Source organism: Notamacropus eugenii, chromosome 2 (genome assembly GCF_028372415.1).
Source record: "Notamacropus eugenii isolate mMacEug1 chromosome 2, mMacEug1.pri_v2, whole genome shotgun sequence".
Taxonomy (NCBI): domain Eukaryota; kingdom Metazoa; phylum Chordata; class Mammalia; order Diprotodontia; family Macropodidae; genus Notamacropus; species Notamacropus eugenii.
The window spans coordinates 426,842,126-426,864,526 of record NC_092873.1 but is presented as its reverse complement, the minus strand read 5'-3'; the positions used below and the strand labels follow the sequence as shown (position 1 = coordinate 426,864,526).

At 39.8% G+C, this 22,401-nt stretch overlaps 1 long non-coding RNA gene across 1 annotated transcript; it reads right to left on the bottom strand.

The window, feature by feature from the left end:
* Nucleotides 1–16,036: 16,036 nt before the first annotated feature.
* LOC140529329 (uncharacterized) lies at nucleotides 16,037–20,746 on the bottom strand. The gene is made up of 2 exons (XR_011975504.1): nucleotides 20,590–20,746; nucleotides 16,037–20,158 (listed from the first exon to the last, which is right to left on the bottom strand). It is a non-coding gene; the product is annotated as an uncharacterized lncRNA (long non-coding RNA).
* Nucleotides 20,747–22,401: the final 1,655 nt, after the last annotated feature.

The window sequence follows — 22,401 nt, the reverse complement described above, 5'->3', positions numbered from 1 at the left end:
GGCAGATGGGGAAAAGTCATTCCAGGGAAAGGAAGTAATGGTGCAGAGATGGGAATATTCAGGTAGTATATAGGGACTGGCAAAGGATCCTTCTTGGCTAGAGCATGAACTTTAGGAGATCCCAAATTTCACTACAGGCAGGCCTAAGGAGAAGGTCACTGGGAAGAGGAATCAGGAGTTGGGGAAAGCGGAGAGAGAAGAAAGGAGCTGAAAGAATGGAAGAGATTGGGAATGGGAAAGGAGCCATGATTTGGAAGAATCTAAGGTTGCCAACTCTTGTTCCTAGAGTTCTTCAGTAACTGCACCTGCACCTCAGGCAGCTGACCCCTGATTTCCAAGCTAGAGGTAGACAGAGAATAGCAATTCACATATATAGAATTTTAAATTATATAAAGCATTTCATGAGAGTGAAGAAAGGATAAGGAAATGAATCCTATTTGCTGAATCTGCAGAAATGGAGAGCCCAGAAGCCCATACAAGCACACAGCACACAGAGCTAGGTGCCATCCCACCTTCTTGAGTAAAGAGGGCCAATGGTTTTGCTCCCAGTGAAATGATGCCTCCTTATTGGCTCTTCCCTTTTTCTTCAATATGCTTTCATTTAGTCTTCCATGGTCATCTCTATGCCGATGACCCCCAGGTCTATATATCTGCCCCTAATCTCTTTCTGGAACTGTGGTGTCATGTGGACAACTGCTTTTTGGACCTCTCAACCTGAATTGTGCATAGGCATCTTGAACTCAAAATAGAATCCATGCAATTTCCCCTCCAAACCTCTTCTCTTTCTAACTTCCTTGTTTTTGTAGAGGGTACCACCATTCTCCTAGTGACCCTAGCTCTCAACCTCTGCTCACTCATTCTCCTAATGTAACCAATTAGTTCATGAATTTTGTTTCTACCCTCACAATAATCACCACCCTGATTCAGACTCAAATCACCTCTGGACTACTTTAATAGACTTCTAATTAGGCTCCTTGCTACACTTCCCTTCCCACTCCAGTCTAGCCTCCACTCAAATAACAATTTATTTTTCTAAATCACGGATCTGATCATGTTACCGTCCTCTCTCCCCATGTTCCTAATACATTTCAGTGGCTTCTGGGATCAAATATGAATAGCTCTATTTGGCATTTCAACCTCTTCATATCCTGGCCCCTTACTACCTTTCCGGTCTTACACTTTACTCTTCTCCATGCATGCTGTGATCCAACCACACTGCTCCTCAAACTCTACCCTCCATAACTTTGCCCCGGCTGACCCCCATGCCTTAAATATTCTGCCTGTGTTTCCTTGGCTTCCTCCAAGACTCAGCTTAAATTCTACCTGCAGGAGACTTGCTTCCTCCAGCTGTTAATACCTTTGCCCTCTGAAACTACCTTCCACCTACACTGTATATATTGTATTATCAGCCTGGTTATTTACATGTCCTCTCCCCATTAGAATCTAAACAGAGGCTTCTTTGATTATGTCCAATGTATCTTGTGTATCTCGTTTGTGCATAGTTGTTTGCATGTGTCTCTAATCATACTGTAAGTCCTTTGAGAGCATTACTGTCTTTTGCTTTTGTATGCCCAATGGCACATAGTAGGCATTTAATCGATGTTTATTGACTGAATGACTGATTCTTTGTATCCACAGTGCTCAGCACAGTGCCTGGCACATAGGAAATGATCAGTAAATGCTGACTAAGTCAGCCATTGATGCTTTATCTCTGACTAGGCCTGTTATGATCTGGATTATAAGAATACCTCTGTTTTATATGGTGCTTTGAGATGTATAAAGCATTTTTCTAGAAATAACCCTGTGGCATACTCTCCCCATTATACAGTTAAGAAAATAGAGAGATTAAGTGACTAGCCTGTAATCACACAGGTAAATGATTGTCAGGGGGAGGGGGTGAACCCAGAGCTCCTTAGTTCCAAATCCAACATTCCTTCTGACATCCTACGCTGCCTCTGATAGCTGGTTTGATATTAACAGTTTAATCAATAGCAGGGGAATAATGATAACTGTTCATGGATTTTTGGCACTTTCTTCCCAACAGTCCAGTGAGGTCAGTAGGGGTAGAGTAGCATTCTCATTTTACAAATAAGAAAACAGATTTGGAGGCGTTGGGTGATTTACTGAGAGACATGCAGCTAGGAAATATTCTCATTCATATGGAACCACCACATCCTAAAGAAGGCCCAGTCATGCTACTCATTCCACTTCCAGCTTATCCAGCTTGCCCTGCCCCCACACCAACTCCCTGTCCCCTATGTACTTACACTCTTTCTCTTCCCCCTCCCAACCTCTCTTTATTGTCTTCTTGTATTAGAATGTAAGCACCTTGAGAGTAGGGACCATCTTGTTTTCTTGTTTTGTATCTCCTGTGCCTGGCACATACACATAATAACCAATTAACAAATGCCTCTCTTTCTCCATCTTTTTCCCGGTCTTTCTCTCTCTCTCCCTCCCTCCCTGCCTCTCCCACTTTACAAGTGAGGAAACAGATACTAAAGGTTGAGTGACTTGACCACAGTAACTCAGCTAATGAGTAGCCAATCCAAGACTTACCTCCAGATTTCCTTGTTCTAAATCCAATGTTCTTTCCATTCAAGTGAAAAACAAAATTAATTATGTCGGGGAAGGAAACCTACAGCTTGAGCCTTGTCAGTATTTGGGAATTAATTTAGTCTAGAGAAAAGTGAAACAATATTCTACCAGGAAGTTTCTGGGGTATTTTTGAACTGTTCATCATTTTAAGTGTTCTCTTTGAGGGCAGGGATTCTCTCTTTCTGCTTGTATAGTTATTCCCTGTGTTTAGCAATGTGCCTGCCACTTAGTAAGCACTTCATAAATGTCCATTGACTGTTGTAGCAACAGAAGACCTAGGATTTCATTGATTTCGTTAGAATACCAATGAAGTTTGGCACCTTCTTTTTAAACCTTGGAGAGTTGAGGACAGAGAGGTAAAATAATTTGCCCGGAGTCACACAGCTGGTATGTATTAGCAGCAGAATTGGAACCCAGGTGTTCTGGTTCTAAGAGGTAGCTAGGGGGCATAGTAAATAGAGTGTTGGGCTTCATCTTCCTGAGTTCAAATCCAGCTTCAGATACTTACTAGCTGTGTGACCCTGGTCCAGTCATCTAACCCAATTTGCTTCCCTTTCCTCATCTGGGAAATGAGTTGGAGAAGGAAATGGCAAACCACTCCAGTATCTTTGTAAAGAAAATTCGACACTGAAATGATTGAACAACAACAACTTCTAGTTCTAAGACCAGTTCTTTATCTCCTATATATCACACTTCATTCACTTACTGCATGATGGTGGATAAACCACTCAACTTCCCAAAGCTCTATTTTCTTAACCTGTAAGATAGGGATAATCATGGTTGCATAGTTTCACAAGGCTGCTGAAAGGAGAATGTTTTGCAAACCTGAAAGTAAAGTGAGCTACTCTTATTACTCACTATGACCTTTGACTTCACATTGAGTTGGTTTCCTCCATGGTGAATCAGACAACAACAGATTCCATTCTCCATTGACCATATTTTCCAGCCAAAGGAGACAGTTACATTTGGACCTGGGGAGGAAATGGACAAAGCCCATGTGCAGGGAGTTTAGGGGAACCATCTTCTCTTCCTCTCTCAACATTTAAAAGGAAACTGAGAGGTTAAAGAATTGTAGCCTCCAGTTTTGTATAAACTCTTCCTGTGGGGCAACTAGGTGGTACAGTGGATAGAGCACCAGTGCAGGAGTCAGGAGGATCTGAATTCAAATCTCACCTCAGACACTTGACACTCACTAGCTGTGTGACCTTGGGCAAGTCACTTAACCCCAATTGCCTCATCCTGGGTCATCTCCAGTCATTCTGATGAATATTTGGTCACTGGATTCAGATGGCTCTAGAGGAGAAGTAAGGCTGGTGACTTGCACAGCCCTCCCTCACTGAATAAACAAAATCAAGTGCAAGTGATGTCATTATTTCTCTGATGGCATGGTCTTCTTTGGCAACAAAGGATGAACACACAAACTCTCCCTGTGATTCCACCTCAACTCCCATCCCACCCTAGGCAGTCTGATGAAATTAATATTTCCTGCTACACCTAGGTGATATGATGAAATTAACTACAAGGAAATTCTCATCAGAAAAAAATCTGATCTTGGGAGGAACCAAGATCTAAACATTCTCCACTGCAAATCACCTGATGTTCTGTATCAATTGGTCAATCTTCCAAATCAAGAAAGGGTTTGAGCAGCCTCACCTACAAGGTTCCTTTCGCTACCAGCAAAAACTGTATAAGACCTATAGATGTATGTATCACCCTCTGATCTGCAGAGTTGGCAGCCAACTTTCAACTGCCCACCAGCTGATGCTAATTAAACTTTTTATCTTCTAGTTTTGCCTCTTGGTTTATTGACCTCTGGTCAAACAGACCGTGTGAGAGGAATCACTCTTCATGAGGATTTTAGGACCTCTGAGTTGAGTCATTCCCTATTAGGGTAGAGACAGAGATTTGGGCCTTCCATAAGGGTCTAGGATGGTTAAGATATAAACTTTTTTGATAGAACAATGAAAACTACATAAAAAAGGCATGACCAGTACAGCCAAGAAGATGAGTGAGATATGAAGGGAAGCCTATCATAGCCAGGAACACCTGGTAGATTTCTCCAGATTTAGAGGATTTAGGGATATTAGAGTATATTGTTGTTGAAATGTTTCAGTCACATCTGAGTCTGTGACCCCATTTGGGGTTTTCTTGGCAGAGATACTGGAATGGTTTGCTATTTTGTTCTCCAGCTCATTTTACAGATGAGGAAACTGAATAAACAGGATGAAGTGACCTGCCTGGGGTCACACAGTAAGTATCTGAGGCCAGATTTGAACTTGGGAAGATAAGTCTTCCTGACTTTAGACTCCCTCTCCACTGTACCACTTAGCTGCCCATGTTAATGACCTTTAGCCATTAAAGATGAAGTCATGGTCAACAGCTACCACCTTCAACTACAAACTATTCCTCAGTTACTGTCAGGTATGAAACCCTGAGCTGGCAGAGCCATAGATTTGATCCTGGTATAGCCTATCTGGTTCACTTATTGCTCTTATACCAGAGTCATAAGACCTGTGACCAGGAGCCTTAAACTGCCTTGAAGAGAAAGGTAAGTTATAGGTAAGTTCCTGACCCTTGTTTCAAAGATTTGAAGGAGTATCACATAGAAAATAGATTAGACTTGTTCTCTTTAGTTCCAGAGGGCAGAATTAATTTTTTAAATAATATTTTCTCTTCCCCTCTCCAATTATATGTTAAAACAATTTTTAACACTTGAGCATTTTTTTTTATGTTTTGAGTTCCCAATTCTATTCCTGCCTTCCCTCACCTTTCCCTGAGATGGTAAACAACCCCAATATAGGTTATACATGTGCAGTCAGTAAAACATTTCCATATTAGTTATTTTGTAGAAGTAAGGAAGTATGCTTGGGTCTATTTTCAGATAATGTCAGTTCATTCTCTAGAAGTGGATAGCATGTTTCATCAGGAGTCCTTTGGGATTGTCTTGAATCATTATATTTCTGAGAATAGCTAAGTCATTCACAGTTCTTCATCGTACAATATTGCTATTACTGTGTACAACGTTCTCCTGGTTCTGCTTACTTCACTTTGCATCAGTTCATGTGAGTCTTTCCAGGTTTTTCTGAAAGAATCCTGCTTGTTATTTCTTATAACACAATAATATTCCATCACAATCACATACCACAGAGTGTTCAACCATTCCCCAATTGATGGGCATCCCCTTAATTTCCAGTCATAGCTACCACAAAAAGAGCTGCTATAAATATTTTTTGTACAGATAGGCCCTTTTCCCTCTCTCTCTCTCTTTTTTTTAATCCCAGAGGGCAGAATTAAGAGCTGTCATAGGAAGTTTTAAAGAGGAACCTCAAAGATTCAGGGCACTTAACACTAGGAGGAGGAGTTCAGCCCAGAAACTTAGGGGACCTTGAGTGAGACTTGAAAAGGTCAAACAAACACAGCAGGGGTCAAAGCTGGGCCCTGACACAAAGTCTCTATTCAGGGACCGAAGCTGGAGAGATGAATAAACCAAAGAAAACATTAATAATATACATAAAAACTATGACAAATCTAGAGATTGACCCCAAAGAAGGAGGTAGTAACTTTATAATTATTGCAAGCTGTGGCTCAAGGAAAACAAATTGATTTCCTTTAGGGCTACATGAATATCCAGAAGGAATAAAATACAAGATAAAAAGTGAAATAAAAGTTCTGAAGGAAAGAATTGAAAGAGGATAAATAGCTTAGAAGAGAAAATGGTAAACTTTACCCAAAAAGGGACTTCCTAAAAACTAGACGAGAGCAAACAGAAATTAATAACTCCATGAGATAGCAAGAAATATCGTTGCTGGTCTATCCTTTCTGAAAAGGACCAATGACATCTCAGGTGATGTCTTGACTCATGGATGAATTGGATTTAAGTGAGGCAGAGTTGCATAAAGTCATCAGCCTCGCTCTCTCTTCCAGAGTCATTGAAGCTCAATGCCAAGACTAAAGTCAAGAAGATGGTGAGTAGGTGGCATAGTGGATAGAGTACTACTCCTGGAGTCAGGAGCATCTGAGTTCAAATCTGGTCGTAGACACTTACTACCAGTGTGACTCTGGGGAAGAAGAGGAAGGAGGAGGAGGAGGAGGAGGAAGAGGAAGAGGAAGAGGAAGAGGAAGAAGAAGAAGAAGAAGAAGAAGAAGACTGGTAACGGCCTAGGATGCAGTGGATGAACTTAACATCTGATAACTGAACAAGTTCTCCTTCAGTCACTGTCATGACTGATGTTTGGGGGGAGTGGAGAACAAATTGCTCTCATCCACCTATTCTACCCAGGGAAATCTTCACATGCTTGAGGCAGGCATCCCCCTAACTCACTGATGGGTTTCAATTGTGCTGGTTGCCCTCACCCTGGTTTAACCCGCCTACCAAGATGGTTTACCAGGGTGTGGCCACAAGTGCATGCCACAGCTTCTTGGAGCCACAGGTGAAAGTTAGGGGAAGGTGAACATCAAAGGTGGATGAATAGCCCAGAAAAAGGCTAGGCAACCCTCATGCCAGAGGTATTAGCCCTCCCTGAATACCTTATACAACTCAGCAAGATATATTAGAACAAAGTCAAAAGATTGAGGAAAAAAAAGAAAAAAACCCACAATTTTGATCCCTGGATCTATTAGAATCAAAAGGTAAAGATAGAAAAAACCTATAGATTACCTCCTGAAAGAAACCCTAAAAGGAAAAATCCCAGGAATGCCACAGTCAAAATCCAGAGGTCCTACACCAAACAAAAATTACTATATACATCCAGGAAAAAACAGTTCCAGTACCAAGTATTAATCATGATCACACAAGACCTAGGAGTTCTGCAAAAAAAAAAAAAATTAGACTTTTGGAATGGACTATTCCAAAAGATAGGCTTATAATCAAGAATAACTCGGCTGTAAAACTGAGTACAAGGGGGGGGGGGGAGGGGAGGGGAATGGACTTCTAATGAATGTTCTATTTCAGCATTTCTAATGAAAGACCAGAGATGAGTAGGAACTTTGAAATGCAAACACAAGAGTCAAAGGAAACCCGGAAATCATAAATTTATTTGAGTAATTGAAAGGAGTTGTATGATGATATGGTATTAATATTCTAATTATGGTGAGATCAAAGAAGTGTCCCTTTAGAACCTTGATGTCTACAAGGGGTATTGAGGTAATTAAACAAGAAAAACAAAGGACCTAGCAGGGGGAGTGGGTCTGTACTGAGGGTTAATAAAGGGGAAAGAGAAAGGAGTGTACGAAGAATACACTAATATAGACAGGAGGAAGAAGGGGATGGAACTTGCTCTTTCTTATCACTGGAGTAAATGGGAATAAGAGCATACAAACATGGAGAGAGGGGTAGGGGAGTATCAAATTAATCTCACTCTTACATGAAATGGACAAAGGAGGACTGTGCACATACATAGTTTGGTATACATGTACATCAAACAACACAGTTATAAATGGAAGGTTGGAGGTAGAGGGAATAAAGAGAGAGGATAATACCAGGAAGGGAATAGCCACAAGGAGAATTTAATGGGGAGGGGAGGAAATACTAGAAACTAAGGGTAGTATTCATCAATTAGGAAATGGTAATAGGGATGTAAGGAAATATTATTATTCTATTAGAAATGATCAAAGAGGTGTTTTCAGAGAATCGTGGACAGTAGGAACTGATGCCAAGTGAAGTGAGCAGAGCCAGGAAATCATTATATAAAGACAATGACATTGTCAAGAAAAAACAACTTTGAAAGACTTAAAAACCACAATGGCCATAACCAACCATGATGAAGTTTCTTACTCATCTCTTGACACAGAGGTGATAGATTTAAGGTGTAGAAAGAGATGAATTATTTTTGGATGTGGCTACTGTGTAGATTTGATTGTTTGACTCTACTTATTTGTTTAAAAAATTTTTATCTCTCTCTCCCTCTCTCTTAATTGAGAATTTGAGGTAGAGAGGAGGATCTAGTAATATTGAGTCTTAAAAAAGAGTCATTGAAACATCTTTTTAAATAGACAGAGGAAACAGAAGAAAGTTCAGAAGGAAGTACAGACTATCAGGACAGTTTCGAAAGTAATACATGGCATGTACTTTAAAAAACACAAGCACTAAGAAATGGAGGTTCGTATTTTTATACACAATCCCCTTTTTTAAAAAAAAATTCTTCTCTGTAAATAGCAGTGCTCTTATATTGGGTATTTAAGTTCAAAACAAAAGAAAAAAATAGGTGCCCAAGGTTACTTTTACAAAACTAACCTGGCCAAGCAGCATTAAATAAATTTTTAAAGATACATTTACTTGTAGAGGGGCAGATAGGTGGCTCAATAGTAGAGTAGTGGACTTGGAAGTCAGCAAGACCTGAATTCAAATGTAACCCCAGATGCTTACTAGCTGTGTGATCCTGGGCAAGTCACTTAACCCTGTTTGCCTCAGTTTCCTTATCCATAAATGAGTTGGAGAATGAAATGGCAAACCACTCCAGTATCTCTGCCAAGAAAACCCCATGGTCACAAAGAGTCAGACACAACTGAACAACAACAAATGACGATTATTTGTGAAGAGGATTAGGAAGAGATAACTGGGATGCCATAAGACTGATGTTGTGAAGGGTCATTGATTTAGAGCTGGAAGGAAGCTTAGAGGCCATCTAGTCCAAGTCTTACATTTTACAGATGAAGATCTGAGGTCCAGAGTGGTTAAGGGAGGTTAACTTCCCAAAATCGGGAAAGCTGGGCTTTGAATTGAGGTTCTGTGAGTCTAGAACCAAGGCTCCTTCCTCTGAACCACATGGCCTCTGTGGGCTCTAGTTCTCTGATTTCTGTGCTTTACTCTGTTGGCTTTTCATAATAATGATGATGATGATGGTAATTAATAACATTTATATAATGCTTTAAGGTTCACATAGTGCTCATTTTATTCTCACAACACTCAAAGGTAGGTGCTATTATTGTTCTCAACTTATGGATGGGGAAACTGAAGCAGTTAATGAATGCCTGGTCCAAGATCACACACCTTTGGTTGTTTTAACCATGTCCAACTCTTCATGACCCCATTTGGGGTTTTCTTGGCAAAGATACTGGAGTGGTTGGCCATTTCATTCTCTAGGCCACTGAAGCAAACAGGATGAAGTGATTTGCTCAGAGTCACACAACTAGTAAGTGTCTGAGGCCACATTTGAATTCAGATCCTCCTATGCTGCCCTTGATTGTACATTTAACCCTATTGAATTTCATCTTATTAGGCTCAGGTGATTGCTTATCTATCCTGTCAAAAATCTTTCTGGATCTTAACTGTCACCCAGTGTGTTAGCTGTCCCTTCCAGTTTTGTGATATCCATAAATTTGATAAATGTGCCATCTGTGTCTTTACCCAAGTTCTTATTAAGCATGGGTCAAACTACAGGTTCCGGGACACTCTACGGAGACTTTCAGGCAACTTGATATTGATCCATTAGTGTATATTCTTGAGTCTAATCATTCAACCAGTTCCAAATCCATCAACTCCTATCGTCACCTAATCTACTCTCCATCTTTTCCACAAAAACAGTATGAGATAACTTACCAAATCCTTTGCTAAAATCTAGGTAAACTATATTTACCAAATTTGCCTGATCTCCTTAGGAGTTTGATATCCCTGTCAAAAAAGGAAACAAGATTAGTCTAGCAGTTCTTGACAGAGCCAAGCAGGCCATGCTGTAATCATTCTCTTCTTTTGTGGATGTATATGCCGTGATCTATTCTAGAATTTTCCTAGGAATGAAGGTTCTGTTCACCGGACTTATGCTGTAGATTGCAGAGAGTTCTCTCTTTCCTTTTTGGAAAACTGGGACCTTTGCCCTCCTCCAGTCTAGCAGTGCCTTCCTTATTTCCCAGAGTCTTCAAAATACCACTGGGAGTGGCTTAGCAACAGCATTCACTGGTTTTATTTATATACACATACACACATACATACATACATACATATATATGCATGTGTGTATTATGTACACATATATACATACACACATACATATATTTTTAAAACCTTATATCTTTACATTATAATTATCTTTCTTCCTAATCCACCAAGACTAAACCATTTTTTTATGACAAAGAAATACAACTCAGCAAAAACATTTGCTTCAGAAACTCTGACAGCATATATGATATTCTGACCAAGTAGTCTACTCCCTCATTTCTGTGAGAGAATAGATCTGTTTTGTTCAGAGCTCTGTCTCTGGAATTAGAGGAGCTGGATTTAAAACCACCCTCAGATGCTTTCACTACCTGAGTAAGCTTAGATAAGTCACTTAAAGTCTGTGGGCCTTAGTTTCCTCATCTGTAAAATTAAAGGGTTAGACTAGGTAGCTTCTGAGGTTCCTTCCAGCTGTAGATCTATGATGTTCCAAGAACTTCATGGCTTTTTCCATTACTCAGAACTGATTTCTTATTGGTGCTCTTTTAATTTAAAATCCTCTCTCTCTCCCTCCATATATGTGCATGCATAATATATATTTATACATATATATGCATACCTCAATATGTGTATATTTGTATGTATATATTTAGAATTTAGTCTACATATTTTACAATTATAAATGCATATTTAGAAACTAGCCTATGTAGTTTATAATTATTGATATATATTTAGAATCTAGTATATGTAGACTAGATTTGAAATATATACATATATAAATATATATTTTAAATATAAAAACCAGATTATAAGTATATGCACATATATATGCAGATATGTGTACATATGAGAGCATATATGAATATTTGTAGGTATACATTCTTTTGGTTCTGCTTATCAGTTTATATTGCTAAAGATCATATTGATCATACAGATCATATTGATGAGTTCATAACATCAGTTCAATATTAGTTCATACAATTCATCCCTTATTTTCAGTATTACTCATAATGGTTATTTCTTATTGAACAATAATATTTTTGGGACAGGTAGGTGACACCATGGCTAGAGTGCGAGGTCTAGAGTTAGAAAAACTATCTTCCAGAGTTCAAATCCAGCCTTAAAAATTTACTAGTTGCATAACCCTGGGCAAGTCACTTAACTCTGTTTGTTTCAATTTCCTCATCTGTACAATAAACTGGAGAAGGAAACAGCAGACCATTCTAGTATCTTTGTCAAGAAAACCCCAAATGGGATCACAGAGTCAGACATCTGAAATGACTGAAAAGCAACAATAAAATAACATTTCATTAAATACTAGAGAAAATATGAGAGAACAAATATACTTATACATTATTGGTGGACCTGTGAAGTAGTCAAGTGATTCTGTAAAGCAATTTGGAACTATAACTGTAGAAATCCTTTGATACTAGAAATTGAACTACCAGGCATAGAGATCAGAGAGAAAGAGCCCATATTTACAAAACTAATGATAGCTTTTTGTTGCAACAAACTAGAAATTAAAGGGGTGTCCATCGCCTGAGAAATGACTGAATAAATGACGGTATATATGATATAATGGAATATTACTGTTCTATAAGAAATGGTGACAAGTATGATTTCTTAGAAACCTGAGAAGACTTGGATAAACTGAAATAGAGGAAAGTAAACTAAACAAGAATAATTTGTAGAGTGACAGCAGCATTGTTAAAAAAAACAACTTGCAAGACTTCAGAAGGCCAATCAATGTGGTGACCAGTTGCTCATGACTCCCATGGGCTGTGATAAGCTGGCTTTATCTTGATGGGGGAAAGGTGATGGATTAGTGAGGTCAATGAGATATACATTTTCAGACTCAGCCAATGTATGCACTTGTTTTGTTTAACTGGGCTTGTTACTTACAAGAAATTTTGAGTAGGAGGAAATGAGTTCGAATCTCCCATCTGCCACTTGCTTGCCATGGTATTTTCATAATCAATTAACCAGCATTAATTAAGCATCTATTATGTGTCAATTTCTTTGATAGTGACTGAGGATACAAAGGAAAAATAGTCCTTGATCTCAAGGAGATTACATTTCACTAGGAAGAAATAACATACATACAGATAAGTAAATGCAAAATGTATAAAGTAGAAACAGATAATTTGGGAGTGGAAGCGGGCATTGGCCGCTGGTGGGATTTGGAAAGTCTCATGTACAAAGTGGCACTTGAGATGAACTTAGAAGAAAGCTATGATTTAACAAGGTGGTGGCATTCCAGGCGTGGAGTACAGCATGTGCAGAGGCATGGACGTGAAAAAGAAATTGTCATATGGAAAAAGTAGCAAGTAGGAATGGAGATAATGATATGATTATTGTGAAAAAAATGTTACATACTGCTGAATAGTATGAATATGAGCTATTATCACTATAGCATACCTCATTTTATTGTGTGTCCCTTTATGGTGCTTCACAGATATTGCATTTTTTACTAATTGAAACTTTGTGGCAACCCTGTATTAAGCAAGTCCCATCAATGCCATTTTTTCTAGCAGTATGAGCTTGCATCATGTTTCTGTGTCACATTCTGGTAATTCTTGCAATATTTCAAAATTTTTCATTATTATTATATCTGTTTTGGTGATCTGTGATGAATGATCTTTGATGTTATTGTAATGGTTTCAGGATGCCTCTAACACCACCCATATAAGATGGCAAACTTGATTGATAAATGTTGTGTTTGTTCTGACTGCTTCACTCACCGGCTGTTCACCATTTCTCTCCATCTCCTTGGGTCTCTCTGTTCCCTGAGACGATAATATTGAAATTAGACCAATTAGCCTTACAACGGCCTCTAAGGGTTCAGGTGAAAGGAAGAGTCAATGAATGTGGCAAACTTCATTGTCCTCTTATTTTTTTAAATTGCCACGGCCACCCCAACCTTCAGCAACCACCACCTTGATCAGCATCCATCAACATCAAGGCAAGACCCTCCATCAGCAGAAAGATTATGACTTGCTAAAGGCTCAGATGATGGTTAGCATTTTTTAGCAATAAAGTATTTTTATTTAAGATATATACATTATTTTTAACATAAATATATTGTGTGTGTTTGTCCTTCGTTGCCAAAGAAGACCATGCCATCAGAGAAATGGTGACATGACTTGCACTTGACTTTGTTTTGAGTGAGGGAGGGCTGTGCAGGTCACCAGCCTCACTTCTCCTCCAGAGTCATCTGAATCTAGTGACCAGATATTCATCAGGATGAGGCAATTGGGGTTAAGTGACTTGCCCAAGGTCACACAGCTAGTGAGTGTCAAGTGTTTGAGGTGAGATTTGAACTCAGGTCCTCCTGACTTCTGCACTGATGCACCATCCACAGCACCACCTAGCTGCCCCCAATATATACTATTGTATACTTAACAGACTATGGTATGGTGTAAACATAACTCCTATATGCCCTGGGAAACCAATAATTTCGTGTGACTTGCTTTATTGCAATATTCACTTTATTGCATAGTCTGGAACTGAAACTGCAATATTTCTGATGTGTGCTTGTATAGTCTTTTATCTCCTCCTGGGAAGTACTACAATAATCAGGAATAGGTAAATGATAGCTCTCTCTGAAGGAGGATGGGTAAACAGTCCTGTTCATGGGTCTTGGTTTAGGGGTCTTGCCATGGGGTCTAAGCTTTTAACTCAATCTGTTTCTCCTCCAGATCCTCTGTTTAAGGAGGAAGTCCAGGGCAACCATCTCATCATCTCCTATCCAGCTGTAGAACTTCATCAAGTCTCTGAGCCAGAGTCCCCTCTATCATTCTACTTCAAGCCTTTAAATTTCTTTTTCTGCCTTATCTCTTCCCAATAGAATTCCTTGGGAAGTACTTGAAGGCAGGGACTATCTTTTGCCATTTTTTATATCCCGCAGCACTTAGCACAGTGCCTGGCACATAGCAGGTGGTTCATAAATGTTTATTCCTGACTGCCTATTTTAACAAATTCATCCACTGGTCCAAAAGGAGGGATTCTATGTGGGAGATAGTCCATTAGGGTCCTCTGAGGAGGGGAGCTATACAGGTTAAGAGACCAGGGAGTATATGGCATGATGGAATGGACAATTACCCCTGAATTTTTCTAAACATTGTTCATTTCAGGAAACTTGGACTTTCTTTGTTAACTGGTATAACTGGGGGAGTGACTCAAGGTGGATCTGAGCCCTAGCTAAGGCATATGTAGTGGATAGAACAGGAAGTCTGGAGTCAGCATAGATCTGAGTTCCAATCCAGCTTCAGATACTTCCTACCTGGGCAAGTCACTTAACCTTAGCTGTCTTAGTTTCCTCATCTATAAAATGAGCTGGAGAAGGAAATGGCAAAGCACTCCAGTATCTTTGCTAAGAAAACCCCAAATGGGGACACAGAGAGTCAGATGGGACTGAATGACAACAACAAAAAATGAAAAGTGATTGGGGAGAGGGGAGCAGTGAGTGGAAAATCCTAACAACTAGAAGGAATCACAAAGACCTCCTGCAGGAGTGATACCTGAGATAAGCCTTGAATGGGACAAGGCACTAGGGAGGGACAGTATTCCCTGCATGGGGGTAGCTTGTGCTTCCACACACAAGTAGGAGATGGAATATCTTATAGCTGGAAATTGTTCATATCAATTTTGAGGTTAGCAGTTTTATAAGCTTGGTTACTGCAGGGCAGTATTGTTGAAGACAAAGTTTTGGTGTTGGAATCCAGAAGACCTGCCTTTGAATCCCACTTCTGATATATGTATGGGGACTATGGGCAAGTCATTCAATTTCTTTGAGTTTCATCTGCATTACTGTTCCCATTTTACAGATAAAGAAAACTAAGGATCAGAGAGGTAGAGCTTTCTCCATCACTAGAACCAGAGGCTGAATGACCATTTCATTGACATGTTGTATAAGAAGAGAATAACCACTTTAGTACTGGATTAACTGATCTCTAAGATCCCTTCCCACTCTGGGCTTCCATGCCTTTATTTCATATGGATAGACACCATGGGTTGATACCAGAGGTGGAATAACACCACGTTTCTATAGTCAGTAACCTTCTCTAGAAACCAAATGTTTTACTGGACTTTGGGCCAAATTTAATGGTGGTCTTCAGCAGAAAGTCTACAATGAATTGCTAAGTCCCTTTCTCTAGACTACAGCCCATAATTCTAGAAGAAGCGTTTGGAAGATTTGTCTCTAAATGTGAATAAGAATTTGGAATATTTCTCTTTAATGTGTGAGCTTATGCTGGTCAACACTGAAACCCATCTACCCTTTTTTCTGCTTTGTCTGTTTCATGAGATCTTTTGAAGTTTCTCGACATCAGCTTGATTTTTCAGTATCCCAAAAGAAGATTTCACTGTATAGGGACCCTGGAACACAAGGCATATTGGAATGTTTTGATAGCTGAGGGCAGAGGGTAGATAGGAACTTACAACAATAACAACCACCAAAACTTAAGAAATAAAACTCACTTTATTATGCTCTCTGGGAGGGGAAAAGGGGAGTGTGTGGGGGAAGCATGAACCCCCCCCCCCCCTTACTTAAATTGACTGCTCAGAGGCATCTCAAAGTAAAAACAGAAAATCTCCTTTATTCAGTTCTTGCGAGAAACAGGCAGTCCCTTCACCACTAAAGCTGGAGTCGGGAGGCGCTTTACAGAAGCAGAATGGCAATTTATATAGACCTTGACATGGAAATCCCCCTCCCACCGCTGACCATTATTCTCATTGGCTGAGAAGCAAGGTCTTACATTCTAGGTGGGAAATCTAACCAATCCCTTTTGGAACCTGGTTCAAATTTCCCCCTCCTGGACTTACAAAGCCTGTGAAAATACATGTCATTATATACAAATTAGGAATTGAAAATATATGCAAATGAAGCATTGACAACTCATGCAAATTGGGCATTGAGAAGTTATGCAAATCAGGTGGACCTATGGGAGGACTGCAGACTGCATGCACATATGCAAATTAGGTACTGAGGAGTTAGTGAGTCATATCCAATCATTGATCCTAATGTACTACATAGCCTTATATGGAAATCACCTGACTGGAGGAATTGAAACCTGGGTCTAAGGTCCCTTTTACTCTAGGGAGAAGACTCCATATCCCTGATGAGTCTTCACTAAATCTGTTCCCATTCAGGAGGAATAGAGGGGAATATTTAAGTGATATCCACATCAAAAAGATAACCATAAAATTTTATTCAAGAAATAATTAAGCTCTATTCCCCAAGGAAACCATCAATAAGAAAAAAGTACACTTCAAAATATTTAGAGCAGCACTTTTTTGGTGATACAGCAAAGAAATGGAAACAGCAGATGCCCATCGGTTGGGGAATGGCTAAACAAATCATGGTACATGAATGTAACGGAATAGCACTGTCCTGCAAGGAACGATGCGTGTGAGGAATGCAGAGAAGCTTGGAAAGGTCTACATGAACTGATGCAGAGTGAAATAAGCAGAGCCAAAATAACAATATACATAGTAACTACAATATAAATGTGAACAATGACACTAAAAAATCAAAGGTAAATGAAACAAAACTATAAAGGTCATGTGGGACTCCAGTGAAGAGACAGAAGACACCCACAACCTGTTCCTTCATGGAAGCAAGAGGTCCACAGATGTTGCAAGTTGCATGTTTTCAGATGTTTTCAAAATATCGATCAATTGTGCTGATTTTTTTTCTTTCAAAAAAATACTATTTGTCATAGGAATGGCTTTTGAGAAGCAGAGGGTGGGAGTGGGGAAGCATGACATTATGGTGATGTAAGAAATGGAAAATGTTAATGAAAACTTTTAAAAAATAAATCTCAGGTAAAAAATTGAGCTGTAAAGCACTGTGCTGGTAACTATACATACTATATAAGACCTTCTCCCCTTAAGGCTAGTGCCTTCCCTCCTTAGTTATTTCAGATTTAGCCTGTCTCTATCTTGAACTTAAATTTGTTATCATGTTGTCCTCTCCACTGGACTATGAACACCCTCAACTCTTAGAACAGGGTCTGGCAAGTATTAGGTGCTTACTAGATGGACTTCCATAGCCAACCCTTCAACTGGGGAACCCTCAAAGAGCTATCAGGATAATAGTTATTTGTTAGTTTTCCTAAACTCTATAGCTGAATTGCAGGCCGTTAGAAAATGAAAAGATGCTTGCATTTCCCCAATGTTTGCTTTTCCAGAGTGTCTCGAGCCAAGTTACAAGTCAACACTTTCATTTACAAATAGCATCTAAACTGGGTCTGAAGGCTTTTGGCCAACAGAAAAGTCTTTGGAAAGGAAGGAGAAAACTTGAAAATTCATTAATTTGCTAAGTGCTCTTTCTTCAAGAGGACCTTGGAGACTTCCTCACAGTCAGATTGGTCTGTACCTATTTTCAATCTTTCAAGCCTCCAGCTTTCCAGGGTTTTTTACAAGGCAGAAATTTCTTAATACTGTTTTCACATTTCAAAATTATAGAATGTGATAGGATGGCACTTTGTCCTGTAGGGAAAAGTCCTTTGAATGTTTTCTAGGAAAGAACCTTTGTGTATCTAGTTGTTGTGAAGAAGGGAGGGTTATGTGGCTGCTCAAGTCTATTCTCCTAGACTCTGTGTGTACTCAGGCTCAGTCAATGTATTCAGCCCAGTAAGAGCTCTTAGCCCATAGCAGAGTGGTGTAGCCAGCCCATCATTGTGCCTGGCTTCTCTACTTGTGCCCAAGTCCTGTTGGTGTGTCCATCTTTTGAGGGGGTCCCCAGTCACTCAAGGTGATCCCACTCCCTGTGTTTAATAAACATTGGTTTTTAGGGTCTAAGGACAATCTTTTATAATTGTCACATCCTGGTTCAGCCTCTTCTGGAGGATAGATAAGCTCAAGACAGTCTCATTTATTTTTAAGAATGCATTTTTAATATTCATTAAATTTTTTTTTTTAGTTCCAAATTGTGTCTGTCCCTCTGCTCCCACCCCCACTCAATGAGAAGGCAAGCAATTTCATATTAATGATATCTGTGAAGTCATGTAAAACATACTTCTATAGTAGCCATGTCAACTCAGTCTTCTGAAGCTAAGTCAGCAGCTCCTGATCTCACACTTTCACCTGAGCTCTTGGACTGATGAGTTCCTCCCTCAGTGAGCCTCTCTCCTTAGTCTTTAAATAGGAGTAGGGACAGGACTATGAGGCATGAGCTAAAATGAGGATTCTGAATCTTTTTTGTGTCATATACCCTTTGTTCACTCCTACTGCTCATTATGAAATCTATGAACTCATAATAATATTTTTGAATGTATAAAATAAAATACATAGCATTGCAAAGGAAAACAATTACCTTGAAATAAAGATGTATTTTTTTTTTCCATTTGAGTTCACAGAACTCCAGAAATCTATTCACAGATGCCGTGGATCTCAGGTTAAGAAATCTTAGGCTAGTGGGAGGCCTCCAGCTCTTTCCCCTGCCTCTATGAAATATTCACAGAAGTCTCCACACGTTTGGGAGGAGTCTGCTGGCAAATGCAGGCCACTCCCTGTCCTTTTCAAAGGCATGTAACTCTCTTCCAGCCTTGCACTTGTCTGTAGTGTTGTACTATCTTTAAGAGGGTTGGTGACATGGGGAAATCATGAGTCATTCATCATTCATTCTCCACCCAGGTCGTGCAGTGTCCTTTCCTAGGGGTGAGAGAGGAAGGTGTTTCTAGGTACCTGGAAAAGAGAGCACAGACCCCACCCACAGGAGGGTGAGCAAAGGAATGAGTGCCAAGAAGGGACAGATAGACTGGCAGGAAGAGAGCAGAGACCGAGATGGGGTAATAGATGCAAAAAATGAAAATGAAACAAGCAATATCAATATAAGGTATTAGTAAGGTTGTAGCAATTGCTAGCTAATTTAGTAATAGATTAGTAGTAACAGTAACTAATAGTGATGGCACTAATGTGGAGGGGGCTGAAACGCCAGGAAGGAGAGAGGAACAGATTATACAGAAGATGGAGAGAGGCAATGGAGAGTAATACAGAGAAAGCCAATGAGGAAATCAGAGAGACCTGAGTTCAAGGCTAGCTCCTAGCACAAAGGAGCTATGTGACCTTGGGCAAGTGATTTAGTCTCGGGTGCCTGAGGCAATTTTCTAAGACTATAAATTGCAGAACAATTGCTGGTTTGCATTGCTACACCAATATCAAGGTCAAAAAAGTCTTTAACTGGAAATCAAGAGACATGGCTTCTGGACCTGGCTCAGCAGAGGCAGTAGGAAGGGAATAAGCATTTTTTAAGCACCTACTATGTTCTAGGCACTTTAAAATGTTAACTTATTTGAGCATCACAAGAACTCTGGGAGATAGGTGCTGTTATCTCCATTTTACAGTTGAGGAAACTGAGGCAGAGATTGGTTAAGTGACTTGCCGGGAGTCACACAGCTAGTGTAAGAAGTCCAATTTGAACTCAGATCTTCTGACTCCAGGCCCAGCTCTCTATCTACTTCACCATCTTACTCTTTAGCTCAGAGTGGACACACTTATTGTATTGGCTGCTGAAGGGTTCAGACTATTGTTCCTCCCCTGGGGTTATGACTAGCGCAGGTGGGATCTCCCAAATCTCTCCTCCCCCCCCTCCATTTCCCCCCTCAAAAACCACACTAGCCTTTAGAAGACTGTAGGGCAGATGGAGCATCATTCAGACTCTCCCTCCTGCTGAATGTCCCCAAAGTAAACCTAGAAACAGAAGAGGGAAGAGAAGTATTGGAGTAGGGAGGGACTGAAGCAGAGTAGCTGCTAGAAAAGAAAAGCTTTTGATGTCAAAGTCCAGAGCTGAGCAGGAAATGAAACTTCACAAGGATTCATTAGCAGGAATCACGTCTCACCAACTTCCTTCCTTGTCGTGGCCCAGATCATAGGCCAAGGGGTCTGGGAGCTCCTCCTCTCTCCCCTTCCTCCTGCCAAGATCTCGTGACCAGAGCTAGCTCAGACCCTGCTCTGATTCAGAGATCCCACTGCCCGCCCTCCACACCAGCAGACCAACACCAGTTGTTTTTCCAGACTGGGCTTTGCCCAACCCAACCCCACAGGGGTAGCAGAAGGAGGTGGGGGTCTGAGAGGAAGGAGGTGGAAGAAAGGAGATACTGGGAGAAACCTTATACACTTACTGTGCAATATTCAAAGGACTTCTTCCATTCTCTGGCCTTCAGTTTCTTTATCCATAAGATGAAAATGCCGGATGGATGGAGTATACGTTCTCCAAGGTCCCATCCAGGGCTCAACTTCTATGGCTTGAGTACTTTTGTCTTTAAATTTAAAATATGCAAAATGAGCTGTAAAAAGCACAAAATTAGCATTTGAGTTTGTTTGCATAGGAGAGTTTTAATGTTTACAGCTATGGATTGAAAGCTGGATATATTATTACAAAGTGCTAAATAAGATAAATGAATGTATAATCACTGTTTCAGGTCATTTGTTTAGTCAGTCAATAAACATTTATTAAATACCTACTATGTGCCAAGGCACTATGCTAAGTACTAGAGGTAAAAAAAGAGGCAAAAGACAGTCCCTGACCTCTAGGAGATCACAGTCTAATTGCATCAAATGACACATTTTTTTAAAGTTAATTTATTTCTTTTTAGTTTTCAGCACTCACTTTCCATAAGTTTTAAATTTAAATGAGACACTTTAAAAAAAAATCTCTATAGTGCTCTTAAACTTTTCACTTTTTAAAAGAATAAATCTTTGTCCTGAAGCAAGCTAATTCACTCAATATGTAAATCTATGCATTTTTGTAGGTCTTCATTTTTAAAAACTCCTATCCCTTCTTTATCCCCATCTTTCACTCAAGAATATCTCTACAAGCTTTTATCATACTCTTATCATTGCCCACAACTCCCACAAGATTGTCTTTAAGACTTAATCACCAACCATCAAACAGCAGTTACAAACTTTACAAATCTGGTTTGCATGAACCCCTCCCTCCTCCCACCCACTCTGACTGTCCTTCAAAACCCAATTGCCAGAGATAGAAACTCTATCCTAGGTTTATATACTTTCAGCTAGCTGACTGTCAGCACTGTCCATTAGCACTGGTCATTTTCCTCCTTGGGGTGATTTCTTCTTCCAACTGAGATGTTGCAAATGTGAACAAACATATAGGAGGCAGATGTGGGACGAAGCCCTATTCTGGAGGCCCAACGTGGACAAAACTGGAAGCATCAGTCTTTGACTGAGATTTTTTTCATCTATAATACTCACTCCTGCTCTCAGGGACTGAGGACCCACTGAAAATATTTTCCATGGGGCTTTGAGAGGCACATTAATGCATTGTTGGGGGAGCTGTGAATTGGACCGGCCATTCTGGAGAACAATTTAGAACTATGGCTCCAAAGCCATTAAACTGTTCTTAAACCCTTGACCCAACAATACCACTCTAGCCTTAGAGATCAAAGAAAGGAGAAGGACCCACATATAATGTTTATAATAGCATTTTTTGTAGCTCCAAGGATGGGTGCTATTGATCAGGGAAAATCATGCTATATGAAAAAAGAAGGGAAAACAAGCATTTATTAAGAGCCTCACTGTGCTAAGAGCTACAGAAGTATTAACTCATTTGATCTGCATAACAACCCTGAGAAGGTGTTATTAGACTGCCCATTTTACAGGTAAGGAAACTGAGACGGATAGAAGTTAAACAATTTGTCCAAGGTCACAAAACTATTAAGTGTCTGAAGTCAGATTTTAGCTCAGGTCTTCCTGACTTAAAGGTCAATGTTCTACCCACTCTGTCTCTATAAATGTAATTAATGGAAATTCATTGTCCTATAAGAAATTATAAAAGAGAGTTTCAGAGAAACCAGGGGAGACCTGTCTGCACTGACAGAGAATGAAGTGAGTAGAACCAGAAAAAAACAATTTATACTATAACATCCACATAGCAAAAATGAACAATTTTGAAAGATTTAAGAAATCTAATC